At 48.0% G+C, this 14,843-nt stretch overlaps 1 protein-coding gene across 1 annotated transcript in view; it reads right to left on the bottom strand.

Moving 5' to 3' along the window:
- Positions 1 to 14,843, bottom strand: part of PATL1 (PAT1 homolog 1, processing body mRNA decay factor) — a 278,312-nt gene that overhangs the window by 44,455 nt on the left and 219,014 nt on the right. The gene's annotated exons all lie outside the window — the stretch shown is intronic.

A 14,843-nucleotide genomic window follows, 5' to 3' on the forward strand; every position in this document is an offset into this window, starting at 1 on the left:
TGCAGTGCGCAGCACAGCTCGCGCAGGCAAAAGCCCTTTTGTCCGGGGTTTGAAAACGGAGCCTGGAATTGCACATGTGTGCTTTTCCTTTTGTGGCCCACTATTGGCCTTTGCGTGCGTCTTTTTATTAAAGACAGCATGCAATTGGCCAAAGGCGGGTGCATTGCTCCGCCCAAGGCCTATTGGTGTCTATTACGCGCTCGGTTTCAATTATCGTGCCCACGAAAGGCAACTGGAGAGACAGGGCGTAAATCAGCCACAAATTTAAACATCGTATAATCACACCGATAAAAGAGTGAGTGCAGTGAGAAGATAGTGGGTTGTCATTGCGGCTGTGATTACCGGCGACAGCTTCTTTGTAAAAGGACCCAAACGTATATTGCTTCTTTCCTGTGCACGCCCTCCACAAATTCACCTTTTCATTTATTTTTAAACAGTTACATAGAAAAAGACCTATTTCTCCACATTTCGATAAGCTGAGCCCCTCTTGTATTTCTGCACACGCACTAATGCAGACGAAGCCCCAGTTGTCTTAGCACTCAAACGTTGCGTGGTGGCTGTGTGGGCTCTAAGCCGTGCCCAGGGTGATGGCAACGGTAGGCTGGTTCTCCACAATGCCCCCTCCCTGGGCATGGCAGCTTCCGCCAGGCTGGGAATCTTTCACAAGACGTGTGTTGTTTCTAGCGAGAACTCCTGATCGCTTTCTCCTATCAGGCGGCCGGCGTCTATCTTTTCAGCCCTGGCAGGCGATAACCACTCTCCTCCTCCTCTTGCACGAAAGGCAGGCACCGCTGCCGCCAGTAAATACAAGCCCCGGCCGGGGCTCCATTCTTGGGCTATTTGGCCATTGAACCGCTCAGTGCGAGTCTCCATATTCCCTTCCCTCAAAATTTCCAGGCGCCATTTTGTTGCCGTATTTAGAATCACTCCGGTAGGTCAGACTGCGGGGTAATGCACGCTTAATTAACCTGCAAAGGCAGGTACTACGGAGTGGGGCGGCGGCTTTCTGAGCTGTGCTTCACATCAGCGAGTTTTATATTTCCTGTTTACTTTTGCCCCGATAATTTTTTATGATGGCGCTTTGCAAAATGGCCCAATGGTAAATATGTTTATAAGGGGTGACAACAACTTAAAGCCGGCTCCATATTGCTGTGACACGAGCGTTTAATTATTGTGTTAAATAAAGTACAGTTTTGAATTTCTGGAGTGTAAACAAAAATGAATTTATTCTGCGCACTGGATAATCATATCAAAACTGTATTTGGAGAATGCTAGGCAATAGTTTAATTTCTAGATAAATTAATGTAAATGATCAGGAATATATAAGTTGAATTGAGTGTCCGCAGAGGATGCTTGTTCTTGTATGCTTATTGGCGCTCAGTTAATCAACACAGTGTAGCTCAAAAGCGGAGTTAGCCCTCCCAGGCTTTGACCTTGTGACTGCACACAAGAGATTTTAACTCGCTGACACAGTTTCCCGCCTTTTTCTTATATGCTTTACCAGTGTTTTGTTAATTATTTGGGTTCCATAAACAGTGTCATGTCTTAAAACACACAAACATATATATAGAGGAATTCATTGAGGAACGATCACAGCCTTCCGTCCTCTCCATCCATGTCCCTCCTCCTTGATGCTGCCACCCCACCCCTCCCGTTCCTTTACCACCCCACATCAAAGATTTCCTAATTGCAGTGGGGCCATGGGGACAAGCTCCAGTGATTTCCCCTGGTTTCCCAGTAAAGACGCACCGGCCCTGCCCTGGTGTTGCCAAGTGTGAAACTCGGACCTCTTCCCTGAAATTTCTCTGTGTCGAAGGCAAACTTTAACCAAGTGCATCCTTTCGAGGGAGGGTCGAGGTCCGACCCCAGAGGCTCCCAGTAACAGAACACTCCTATCTGGCAGGCTGCCATGCCTTCCTGGTCGGTTAACGACCTCCCTGGTAATAATTGAACTGAGGGGCAGGATTAGTTACATTTGCACTACAGCAGGGCAGTTTTGCAGCGGCGTTTGTTCTAACCAACCAGAGCAAGAGTGATAATTGCACTGACTAACTGGAGAGTGAACGACAAAGACTCAGGGCAAACATTATAAATATAAAGCAATCTTTGCGATACACCTGGTGAGGCAAAGAAAATATGCAGAGTTCAATGACCCCCACCCACCACTGCTCCTTCTGGAAGTTAACTATTGAATATGCTACTTACCAGTATGCATCTGTTCTTGGCATGTAGGGCTGCTGACATTCATATCTGTGCATAGATCGCCGCCTAGTGTTGGGTCCGGATGTGTGCACGTTGTTGTCCTGGAAGAGTCTTCAAGTATCCTGGGATAGGTGACTCCTCCCCTGGACTACAGTGCGCATGGGCATCCTCTCCATCCTCAGATTGTTTTTCGCCATTGTGGCAGTGATGGAGTAGATACAGAAAGTGATGACCATGCTTACAGTAATTCTGAGAGCTGCAGCTGCTACAGGCGCCGGGGAGGAGGGAGGGCGATATGAATGTCAGCAGCCCTACATGCCAAGAACAGATGCATACTGGTAAGTAGCATATTCAGTTCGAGGCATGTGGGCTGCTGAATTCATATCTGTGCATAGAATACATAGCAGTACCTCCTATTAGCGGCGGCTACCAGTGCCAGCTGCAGCGGTCTGAAAAAGAGTTTTGAGAACAGCCTGTCCTACAGCTGCCTGCTGTTTTGATTGCACATCTACACAATAGTGTTTGGTAAATGTGTGTGTAGTGGACCAGGTGGCTGCTCTACATATATCATGCAAAGGGATGTTTCCCAGGAAAGCCATGGAGGCCCCTAACTTACGTGTTGAGTGGGCTCGTAGGGGAATCGTTAATGTGCGTTTAGCCTTTTGATAGCAAATTTGAATACATTTAACGATCCATCTGGCTATACCTGCTTTGGAGATAGCGTTACCTTTGTGGTGTGGGGCAAAGGCAACGAAAAGTTGTTTAGTCTTCCTAAAGATCTTAGTCCTGTCGATATAGTACATGAGGGCTCTCTTCACATCTAGTGTATGGAGTGCTCTTTCTGCGACAGTTTGTGGGTTTTGAAAGAAAACAGGCAGTTCAATAGTTTGATTCATGTGGAACTGCGATATTACCTTGGGCATGAATTTGGGGTTGGTACGTAGTAAGACCCTGTTGGCGTGAACCTGTATGAATGGCTCTTGAATGGTTAGTGCCTGGAGTTCACTAACTCTTCTTAAAGAAGTGATCGCTACTAGGAAAGCTACTTTCCAGGTAAGGAATTGAATCTCTCATGAGTGTAGAGGTTCAAAGGGTGGACCCATCAGGCGTGTGAGGACCAAGTTGAGGTTCCACATCGGAGCTGGTGGGTGGCTTGGAGGAATTACTCGTTTGAGTCCTTCCAGGAATGCTTTGATGGCAGGCACTCTGAATAAAGAGAGGTGCTGCCTGTTCTGGAGATAGGCTGATATTGCGGTCAAATGGACACGTATAGAGGTGTACGCCAGATTGCATCGGTATAGGTGTAAGAGGTAACAAATTATGTTTTGGATGGATGCGTCTAGCGGGTTAATGTCATTATTATTGCAATAAAGGACGAACCTTTTCCATTTGGCTGCATAGCAAGCTCTGGTAGTGGGTCTTCTAGCTTCCTTAATGATGTCCATACAGTCAGGTGGCAGGTTTAGGTAGCCAAACTCTAGGACTTCAGGAGCCAGATTGCCAGGTTCAGCTGTTGCGGATCTGGGTGCTGAATCTCTCCATGGTTCTGCGTCAAATGCGCGGGTTTGATCCGCAGCCTTTGATGCGGCACCACGGAAAGTTCGAGAAAAGTGGTGTACCATGGCTGGCGTGTCCACGTTGGAGCAACCAGGACGAGTGTCAGTGAGTGTTGTCTGAGTTTGCGAGCCACCAGCGGTATCAACGGTCTGCTGAGCAGATCCGCCATCTGGTTGTCCTTGCCGGGGAGGTGTTCCGCCATGAGGAACATGTTCCTCTGAATGGCCCACTTCCACATGCTCTGAGCCAGATGAGACAACTGTGGAGAGTGTGTTCCTCCCTGCTTCTGTATGTAGTACATGGCGGTCATGTTGTCCGTCCGGATCAACACGACTTTGTTGCACAAGTGTACTTTGAATGCTTTCATAGCCAGGAAGATTGCCATCAGTTCTAGAAGGTTGATGTGCATCTTCTTTTGTTGTGTTGTCCATAGTCCCTGCACTGTGTAGTTGAGTACATGAGCTCCCCATCCCTGGAGAGACGCGTCCGCTGTCAGTATTATCTGTGGAACAGGCTCTTGGAACGGTCGGCCCTTGCAAAGGTTTTGTGGATTCCACCAATGCAGAGAGTTGTATGCCCGACCGCTCACCATCACTAGGTCTTTTAGTTGTCCGTGAGCCTGATTCCATTGACGTGCTAAGCACTCCTGAAGCGGGCGCATATGTAGTCTCGCGTGTGGGACTATGAAAATGCAGGAGGCCATCATGCCTATCAACTGCATGAACACTCGCGCGGGAAGGGAGTGTTGTGGTTTGATCTTGGAAATCAGCATTTGCATGCTGTTGATTCTCACTAAATTTGGCTGAGCTGTGGCCGCCAGAGTGTCTATGGTCGCACCTAGGTACTGTTGTACGTGTGCGGGTTGGAGATGTGATTTTGGGTAATTTAGTGAGAACCCCAGACTGTGAAGGAGGTGAATGGTGCGGGACATGTGGCTGGCACATTGCTGGGCTGACTTTGCTTGAACAAGCCAGTCGTCCAGGTAAGGGTAGATGTGTATGTGCTGCCTCCGTAGATGTGCGGCCACAGTAGCTAGGCACTTTGTGAAAACTCTGGGTGCTGTTGTCACGCCGAAGGGAAGGACTTTGAACTGGTAGTGCTGCCCTTGAACAGTGAACCTGAGGTATTTTCTGTGTGAGGGGTGAATGGGTATGTGGAAATACGCATCTTTGAGGTCCAGTGTGGCCAGGAAGTCTCCCTGCTTGAGCAGCGGGAGGACTTGCTGTAGGGTGAGCATGTGGAAATGCTCGGAGAGAATGTAGTGGTTGAGGGGTCTCAGGTCTAGTATAGGTCTGAGTGACCCGTTCTTTTTCGGTATTAAAAAGTACAGGGAGTACACCCCCGTACCTTGCTCGTGGACGGGTACGACCTCTATTGCACCTTTTAGTAGCATACTTAGCACTTCCTGCTGTAAGAGCGTTAAGTGCTCTGAGGACATAGGATGGTGCTTTGGAGGTATTGTGGGTGGAGTTGAGGTTAATTCTAGGCAGTAACCGTGTTTGACAATATCTTTGACCCACCTGTCCGTGGTGATGGAGTCCCACGTGGACAGGAACCTTTGTAGCCTTCCCCCGACAGGTGTTATGTGGTCGGGAGGAAGGGAGAGGGCGTCACTGTTTGTTCTTGGGGGAGGACCTGGTGTTGCCGTATCCGCGTCCTCTGCCCTTTGTGCTTGAGCCACGATATCCACCCCGGGTGTTTTTATCGTAGGAACTTTGTGTGTTTCCCTTGTTGTAGGTTTGCTGTGACCCCTGTCCTCTACCTGCTCCTCTATTTCCGGGGCGACGAAAGGAGCCGCTCCGAAAGGACTGCGTTTGGAGAGCCCCCATGAACTTTGCAGTGTCTGTGTCCTTTTTTATTTTCTCTAGGGTGGTGTCAACCTCTGGCCCGAATAAGTAGTTGGGGTTGACAGGCTGGTTGAGGATGTTATTTTGTACCTCAGGTTCGAATCCGGAGATTCGTAACCAGGCGTGTCGTCGCAACATGACGCTAGTGTTTATGGCTCTGGCAGCTGTATCTGCGGCATCCAGTGCACACTTAATGGATGCGTTTGTGAGGAGTTGTCCCTCCCTGATGAGGATCTCTGCTCCCTCTTTGAATTGGTCAGGGAGATGTTGGAGTAATGTTTCTAATGTGTCGTAGTGTGCTCGATCGTAGCGAGCGAGGAGCGCCTGAGTATTGGCAATACGCCATATGTTAGCTGCTTGGGCCGCAACCCGTTTGCCGGAGGTCTCTAGCACCTTGGACTCTTTGTCCGGGGGAGGAGCATCCCCTGCCGTTTGCGAGTGTGCCAGTTTGCGAGCATTCGCAACTACTATGTAATCCAGAGGTAACTGGCCTCTAATGTAGGTAGGGTCCCCAGGCGCCGACCTGTATTTCTGGTCGATCCTGGGGTTTATTACTCTTGCCCTGGTGGGTTCTTTGAAGATGTCCTTTGCTGGTTTGAGGACACCTTTCAACATGGGTAGAGTTTTTATATTCCTTTCTGAGGATGCGAAAGTATCCATGAGAAAGTCGTCCTCGACGGTGTCAGAGTGGAGTTGCACACCATGATTGGCCGCAGCACGTTCAATGAGGGCGTTGAATGCGGCAGTGTCCTCTGTGGGAGATGTTTTCGCTCCATATAGTTGCGGGTCCTGTGTATCCATAGGTGCACCCGGGTCTACAGGGTCATCCCAAGCTTGGTCAGGGTCCTGTTGGCCTTCAGGGTCCATCTCTCCGGGGTAGGGGACGTGGTCACTTATGTAGTCCTCCAAAACGTCTGTTTCGGAGCGTGTGGGAGAGAAGGACTGTGGATCTTGGTAAGAGGAATGGAGAGGTTCGTAAAGAACTGGTTCCGAAGCCACTGGCAGCTTTTTCTTAAGCGGGATCCGGTAGGAGTCCAAAGCTGGCTCGGAGGTTATTCTCCTCTTGTGGAGCATCATTCTGCCGGTGTCAGCGTTGATGATGTGTGATGGTGACGTCTCTGCAGGAGAGCGTTCGGCAGGCGTGATCGTGGTGTGGGTAACACGTGTTCTGATTTGGAACAGTTTTGGGGCCGTGGACGGCGGTAGGCCAAAAGTGATGTTGGCCGGTGCCGGAGAGGCTGTTGGAGCTTTGATCGGCTCGGAGCCTGACGTGTCCTGGAGGACTGCCTTGTGTTTGATGCGTTGCAAGGACGCAGCAATTGGCCGCACCTGGAGCGCCATCGGTTCTTTGGCGCCGACCGGTTCTGTAGAGGCGGGCGTGGACTTCTTCGGCGCCACTGGGTCATCGAGTCGAGGAGCGGTAGTAGCCGTCGACGCCGTCGATGATTGTGCCTTTGGTGGTGCTGTCGAAGCGGTGTGAGACGCAGCAGCCAGTTTGACCTTTGTGGCCGGAGCCGATTGTTTCGGTGCCGGGAGCCGAGTAGGTTTGGCGGCAAGGAAGGTCTTTTTCCGTGTGTCGGCGCCGACGTCGGCTGCTGCAAGCTCGGCACCGAAGTCTCGTTTGGTGCGGTCGGTGCCGACGGGTTTGGCTGGCGTCGAAGGTGTGGTGGGCTTCGATCCGACCAGCGTCACTTTTGGTTTCGGTTTTTGATGAACCAATCCAGCTTTCGGTTTCGAAGAAGGGAAACCAGCCGTTTTGGGTAGTAATGGCTGCCGCTGAATGTCCGAGGCCGGGCCAGAGGGCGGGGCCGAAGAACTGCGGGATAGGTCTTGGGTAAGGCCCGAAGGCGATCCCTCGACCGGAGCCATAGACTGGCGCACTGGGATATCCTCAGTCTGTACGGGTAGGCCTTGCTCGTCACCGTAGCTACTCTCTTCGGCCCCTAAGGCCTCATCGTAGTCTCCTACCTCGGTGTCGGCTTCATCTCTGTGAAAGAGTCGTTCTTCGATGTCTTCCGATCCGGAGTCGTGTTCGGAAGCGGGGCTGGAGGGTAGGTTCTCCACGTCTTCGACATCTTCGTCCTCGGCGCTGAAGATGTTGGTCGGGGCCGGTGCCGCTTGCTGCGCTTCGAGTCTCGCTGCTCGTCGATTCCGGAGAGTCTTCTTGGATCGGAATCGGGCACAGGCCATACATGTGGACTCGTCGTGATCCGGTAAAAGGCATTTGTTGCACACCGGGTGGACGTCGACATGGGGATATTTCGCATTGCATACAGGACACCGCTTGAATGGTGTCCTCGATTCCATCGTCTGTGTCGGGTCGATGGTCGGGTAAGATGCGAAAAAGTTGTTCTTGAAGTTAGTAAACTAACAAAGATACTATCGATACCGATCGGGAACAGTACCGACGCGAACTAAAGGCCTTTTGGCCTGGAAAAAGTTTTTCCTAACTTGAGTCAAGATAAGCACATCCGAACCCAATGGCGGAAAAAAACAATCTGAGGATGGAGAGGATGCCCATGCGCACTGTAGTCCAGGGGAGGAGTCACCTATCCCAGGATACTTCGAAGACTCTTCCAGGACAACAACGTGCAAACATCCGGACCCAACACTAGGCGGCGATCTATGCACAGATATGAATTCAGCAGCCCACATGCCTCGAACTTGGGAAATAAAGAGACCAACAAAACCCTGAGCTCACCTCAAACTACCCAGTACAAGGTATGAGTTTGAAAGCCTACAGATACTCTGAACACACTCATCTGGTGGGTCTTGTTCCCTGCCCATCTCACCTGGTTGCCAAAACATAAAAGAACAAAACCCAGGCTGATATCATTTTAGCAGTAAAACATAACATAACAAAACACAACACAACACGACACAACCTAGACTAACACAACATAACACAGCCTAGCCTAACACGACATAACACAGCATAGCCTAACACAACATAATATAGCCTAGCCTAACACAACATAATATAGCCTAGCCTAACACAACATCACATAAGAGATATGTTCAGATGGCATTATAAGTAGAGCTGAAAATAAAAGAAAATATAAACAGCTGTAAGTTTAGAAATAGTGCTTTGATCACTAATATAGGTAGTGACGAACGGATGCTGGTACTTTCGTACAGGAGTTTGCATTTGCTGCTGGAGGACGTTGGCCCTGAGGGCTCTGTTGGTGTCGTGCTGTGTTCAGCGACTGTTAATTCATTACTAACAAATGGCAAACACTTGGTTATCAGACAGTAAACAAATTCTGGAGGGCATGCGTCTTTTCCGTAAGAAGTATGTGTTGGAATAGGTAGCAGGTTGGTGTTAGGGAGGATGAAAGTTTACAGGATGTCTCTAGACACTGCCTGCAGCTATGTGTCTTACAGTGGGCGCCCTCTGCTCGCTTCTCTGTATTCTAAAAGCATCCAGAACATCGCAGTGCCCAATGCATAGCTAAACCTTAACTATAAAGCAAAAAAAAAGTACCATAGTACCACAATGGTGGAAAAAGGGATACCATTTTGTTTGAATTCGCACAATCAGACAATGTGCATAGGCTCCTTCTCTGTGTACCTCCTGCAGAAAGCGCACACACTTATGGTATTTTTTTCACCTACATACTGCTTATTAAACAAAAGTTTGCCCGCGGTTACACGCTACCCGCGGCGAAGTGTCCTGCAGTGTGCCCCCTATTTTGTATTTTCTGTTTTCAAAAGGCGTCCACAACACCGCAGGAGCTAATGCAGTACTAACGTTTAACTACACAGTAAAAAGTAGCGTAATACCACCCAGGTGGAAATAAAAAATTAACTACGTGAAGTAACAAACATGTACTGAACACGACAGACAGAGTGTACAGCATTGGTCAGGTGTTTGTGGGGCTGTCTTAAACATGGTTTTAAGGATAGACAGAATTATTTAATGTGCATAAGCACTTTCTTTCTGCAAGTCCTGGCAAACAGTGCATAGATCTAGCTATTCTCTTTTACCCAATTACTGCCCTATTAAACAAAACGTTTAGTGTGATGTGCCTAGACGCTGCTTGCGGCCCGGTCTCTTGCAGTGGGCTCACTCTGTTCTCCTTTCCGCTGCCTTGGTTCTCAACCAAGATGGAAAAAAGAACGCAAACTAACAAACCGGAGATGTTCATTCCATTCGCCTTCAGCTGTGGGTAGTTCTAGATAAATATTGTGTGTTATGTATTATAAGCACACACATGTGCATATAACATGTCAGTACCCATATGTAGACAAGCACAGTTACGCACATTTGCGTTTTAAACAGTGGACACTGGTTATCTATTGGTTTTTAGGTAAGCTTGCATTTTCCTATAAGAGCTGTGTGTAAAGGCCTCTAATAAATAAACAAATGACCTGGAGCACTTCAGGTTTTGTAAAAAAACACTGGTTAACCTTTCACCATCTGTCTGCCACCCAGAGAAGCATATCTGAGAGCACAAATAAACAAACATAGTCCAGAATATAAAGTTTATATCCCTAATTACATTACTACCGTTTAAAAACCAGAGCATCTGGTGGGAACTGGACCCGTGGGAGCATTTCCCGTTGTCCTCCCTATAATTAACTTTTCACCTTGCAATTGCTAAAGGCATGTTTAGAAAGAAGCACCCTGAGTCCAACTTTAAAGGCAAAGAAGAAAATAGAAAATTTCCTGAGTAAACATAGTCCAAAGAGCTCATATGCATGGCAAATGCCCGCACGTTTGGATTAGATTATATAATATGTCCAAATATACATATGTCCGTAAATCTAATGCATTATTTACTGCGTTACTTAGATAGTCTTATTATTATTACAATGCATAATACCTACTCCAAGCAAATAGATCTAGGGGTGGGTGGTACTTACAGACTATGGGTCTTCCAAATATGCGTCTGTATACAAGTGTAGCCTTCTCCAGCTATTGTTTAATTAGACAGCATCTATTTTGTTGTATTTTAAGCACAAGACGATGCCCATTATTTGTTTTAAAAACGAAAACAAATAAAACACATTGCCATTTGCAATCCCAATAGCTCAAATAGAAGGCATTGTCATTTACAATGCCAATAGCTAAAAACAATGTCATTGCGAGACCTATTGCATCGTAAATGCTTGTTCTTGGTGTGCCCTGGGCCCCTCAATCAGGTTCCCAGGGCCTGTGTTCTTTCCCCAAAAACAAACCCAATTGGCATCTCTGGCCACATGTCAGCCCCTGGTAAATGGTACCACAGGTACCCAGGGCACTGTGACCAGAGAAGGCCTCCAAGGGCTGCAGTACTTATTGTGCCGCCCTCAGATGCCCTTAACCCAGACACTCACACACTGCCTTGGCAGCCTGAGTGTCTTGGTTCAGAACAAAGTGAAGAGTCGACATGGCACACATCCCTGTGTGCCATGCCCACAAACCACTGCCCTGGCATACATCAGACACCCCTCTAGCTTGGTGCCCTATGCCAGTGGTGACGGTACAGGTGCATGAGCCCGTTACCCCTTAAGTGCCCAAGTCCATTGCTGGGCACTGTAAGTGCAGTGCTGCCATTAAGAATATATGGTGCTGGGAGTTTGTCATCACAAACTCCACAGCATCATAATGGTACACTAAAGACTGGGAAGTCTGGTATCAAACTTCTCAGCACATTAAACCCACACTGATGCCAGTGTGGGACTTAATGTAAAATGCACAACAGAGGGCATCTTAGAGATGCCCCCTGAAATTCGACCAACTACTAGTGACCTGACTGAGTGGCTGCTTAGGCTGTCACCACCAGACATGTTTTTGGACCCCTGGGTCAGGAGCTCGCTGCTCTCGGGGGGGGGCCTGAAACAATGCACATCCTGGAACGAGGTGCCAAGCCTCCTCCCCCAGGATAGGCAGGGTTCATGAAGGAGAAGCTTCAAAGGCCTGCCGCGTTTGTGAGCCTCTCCAGACCATTTGCTGCTTTCAGCAACTGGTCCCCACTGGTTCTAACCCCCACTTTGGGCAGGAGAACTGGCGGGAAAAACAAGTGAGGAAAAGAGGTGTGCCCACCTCTGCCAACTCCACTCCTCAGGTAGTGGAGGCGAGGTGAAGCACAACCTCGAGTCCCCGCCATCTTGAGGATGGGTGGACTCAGCCAACCAGGGACAGGCTCCTGCCCCCCTCCCACTGGAGTGGCAGAATAGGGGGAGCACCCACCCCATGGAAGGGACCCATTGGTCCCTGCTCTTTACCTACCTGTAACGCCCCTAAATTTAGTATTTAGGGGGCACCCTGAACCTTTCTTCCTCAGATTAGAAACCACAAGAAAAGAAGATAAGAAGAAGGACAGAATAGCCGTGCAGAGCTAACAAGAGGACGACTCCCACTGACTTGGCCCCATCCCTACAGGCCTGTCTCCCCTCGAACCTGCTTCTGTGAAATCCCAGAGTGTCCTGCAGCCAGCAACCTCACAACCCCGGAGGACCTGCCTGCCTTCACTGCAAGGACTCTTATCGCCCGAGAACACCGGACGTGTTTAAACTGCAGCTTCTGGTGCCAGCCTGAGACCGCGAATCCAGCACACTCTGCACCCGCCGACCCTGGCCCGAGCTCGAGTGAACCAACAACAAGAGGAGGTCCCCCCGGCGATCCAGACCCGAGATTCAGCAACCCCTGACCTTCCTCAAGCCTCCAGATGCTGCCTGCAGCCTCAATCCAGAGGACCCTCCCCCCCCCTACCAGAGCGGGTAAGACTGCAAAAGGCACCCCTGCACCCGACGCCCCACGGCCTTGTGTGCCCAAACCAACGGTACCTAACCAACCGACGACATCCCAACTTACCACTCGAAGTGGTGGTCGCACCCAGAAGATCCTCGTCCGCGGGCTTGCAGTGTTTCTTTGTCCCGGAGGTTCTCCATTGAAAACAGGGCACCCGACCTCAAAACAGCACCCTGCACCCGGCCGCCCTAGTGCTGCTGAGGGTGCACCTTTGGTGCTACATTGGTCCCCAACTTGCCCTGAGCTAAACCCTAGGAGCTTTGCTCCCACAGCCGTGTGGCCTGCTAGCCAGCAGCCACCAACTGCTATCTGCCCACCATCCTCCATAGGATAACATTGAGCCTCAACACTCTGCAGCCGGCCGCCCTTCTGCCGCTGAGGGTGCAATCTCAGTGCATCACTGACCCTGAGGGACCCCTGAGTCTAACCACATAACCTTAACTTCCACAGTCGTTTACTTACCTGCAAACCGATAACCTGTTTTTGGTCCATAGCATGACCGTGACAATTTTCTTTTGAAAAAACGACTAAGTGCGGAGTTTTGAAAACTTGAAATTCCTTAAAAATCGAAATAACCAAAACGCATTTTCTCAACTGTTTTCAGGAAATGTCCCAGTGCTGAATCTAGGCATCCAGCACCGAGTTAGAAAAAGTAACGCAAAAAGTAACTTACCTGCAATTTGTTGAAAAAGTCCATTCCTTCCAATGTACTACACCTGCTAAGTGTTGCAATCTGCTACATTATCAATAAACCAAAACCAGTATAATTTCTACTGCATTTTTGAACTGTATTACAAACAAAGTATCATATTACCACAAAGTATTTATATGCCTACCTGTGCCAGGCTTGCTTGGTTCTAGAAAAATAAAACAGTATATATTTTTATACAACAACAATTGGCCTAGAGTTCAGTTCCTGAGTGTGTGAATTCCTTTGCTGACTGAGTGTGTACATCAAATGCTTAACACTGTCCTCTGATACTGCCTTACTGCTCAACCAAGCTACCACTTTAGAGAGTAAGGTTCTATCTAACTTTTAACTTCTGCCTACCTTTGGGGACTCTTGGACTCTATACACACTGTACCTCACTTTGGTGCAGTATATATATAGAGCCAGTTTCTTACACCCTCCCTTCGGATTATGTCATAATCTATAACAAAGTTCTCATGCTCAGAGTTTTTGGTACGCGGAAATCTTAATGATATAGGTGTACATAGATCATTAATTGTCCATGTTGCAAAGTGGATATTAAGTCCTGATGCTTCAGCATTTTCTGACTTATGAGGCCGTTTCATTAGGCACAAGCTACATACTGATGGCATGTAACAAATGGTTACTTACCTGTAATCCTACTTCTCCTTTTGGGAATTGCCACCGAAATCATAAGCACTAAATAGATCCGCCCATGAGAGGGATCCCAGTGCACTTCTTCTAATGTGCATTTCACATTCGCCTTGGCAGAAAGGCTAAAAAGATGATAGATTATTTAGCACCATGTTAATGAGTTTTGTCGTCCCAGCTGTTCACACCAAACTGGTGTGGTCAGGATGGGTAGAGTGTCTCCTGAATTCAAACACCCCTTTTCCCCAGGTTTCACTTCACACTAAACTATAAATGGGTCGACCTCATTAATCTCTGTCAAATTAATTACGTTTGTGACCTACCCATGTGCCATTTCTGGGTTGGGCTGAATCATATACCTCACAACCAGTCCATCCTGCCAAAAGGCCTAAGTCATTATCTCCGCTCTGGGAGCAATTTTCACACCTGCTCAAGGGTGAATCATGGGCTGAGGAAAGCAGCTGCAGATAGGTTAATGCTAATTAGCCGGTTGGAACTTCCAGCACGAAAAGCATAATTTTCTAAAAGTCACCTTTCTTGTATATTTATTACAAACTCAGCTTCACCAGTGAATTGGGTTTTTAATAAATGTATAAAACATTGGTTGATTGGTAGTTAGGAAAATAGCATTTAATTGTACTTAAGCTTTTCTTTTTAAAAAAGTCACACCATCTGTACAATACCAATAGCTTTTAGTGTCTAGTCACTGTAGGAACATGCCAAATTTAAATACTTACATGTTGCACTTTTAAATACTAGGTACCCTACCTTGTGGGCTCCAAGACCTACTGAGGGGTGAATTCATATTTAAGAGGATGTTTACCACCTTTCAAAAAGAGAGATTTTGGCAAGTCTATCTGAATGCGTAAAAGCTGTAGCATCAGGCTACACAAGTAATTCTGAAGCCATATTGTGTTGGTCAGCCTAATGGATGTCACAAAATGTGATGCCTTCCATAGGTGTAGTTGTTGATATAGATTTGGGTGATGTGTTTTAGCCTACTACTTATGGAAGTACAAGTAACCCTGGTGCAGTGATATAAGAATTTCCCTCTCTGAATCTTGTCAGTTTGTTTACATACCACATTTCTTGCAATGCTTCCTACCCAACAATCTTTTTCACAGTACACTTCCATACATAGTTCTCAGGTCTATGGTCA

Source organism: Triturus cristatus, chromosome 4_1 (assembly GCF_964204655.1).
Source record: "Triturus cristatus chromosome 4_1, aTriCri1.1, whole genome shotgun sequence".
Lineage (NCBI taxonomy): Eukaryota > Metazoa > Chordata > Amphibia > Caudata > Salamandridae > Triturus > Triturus cristatus.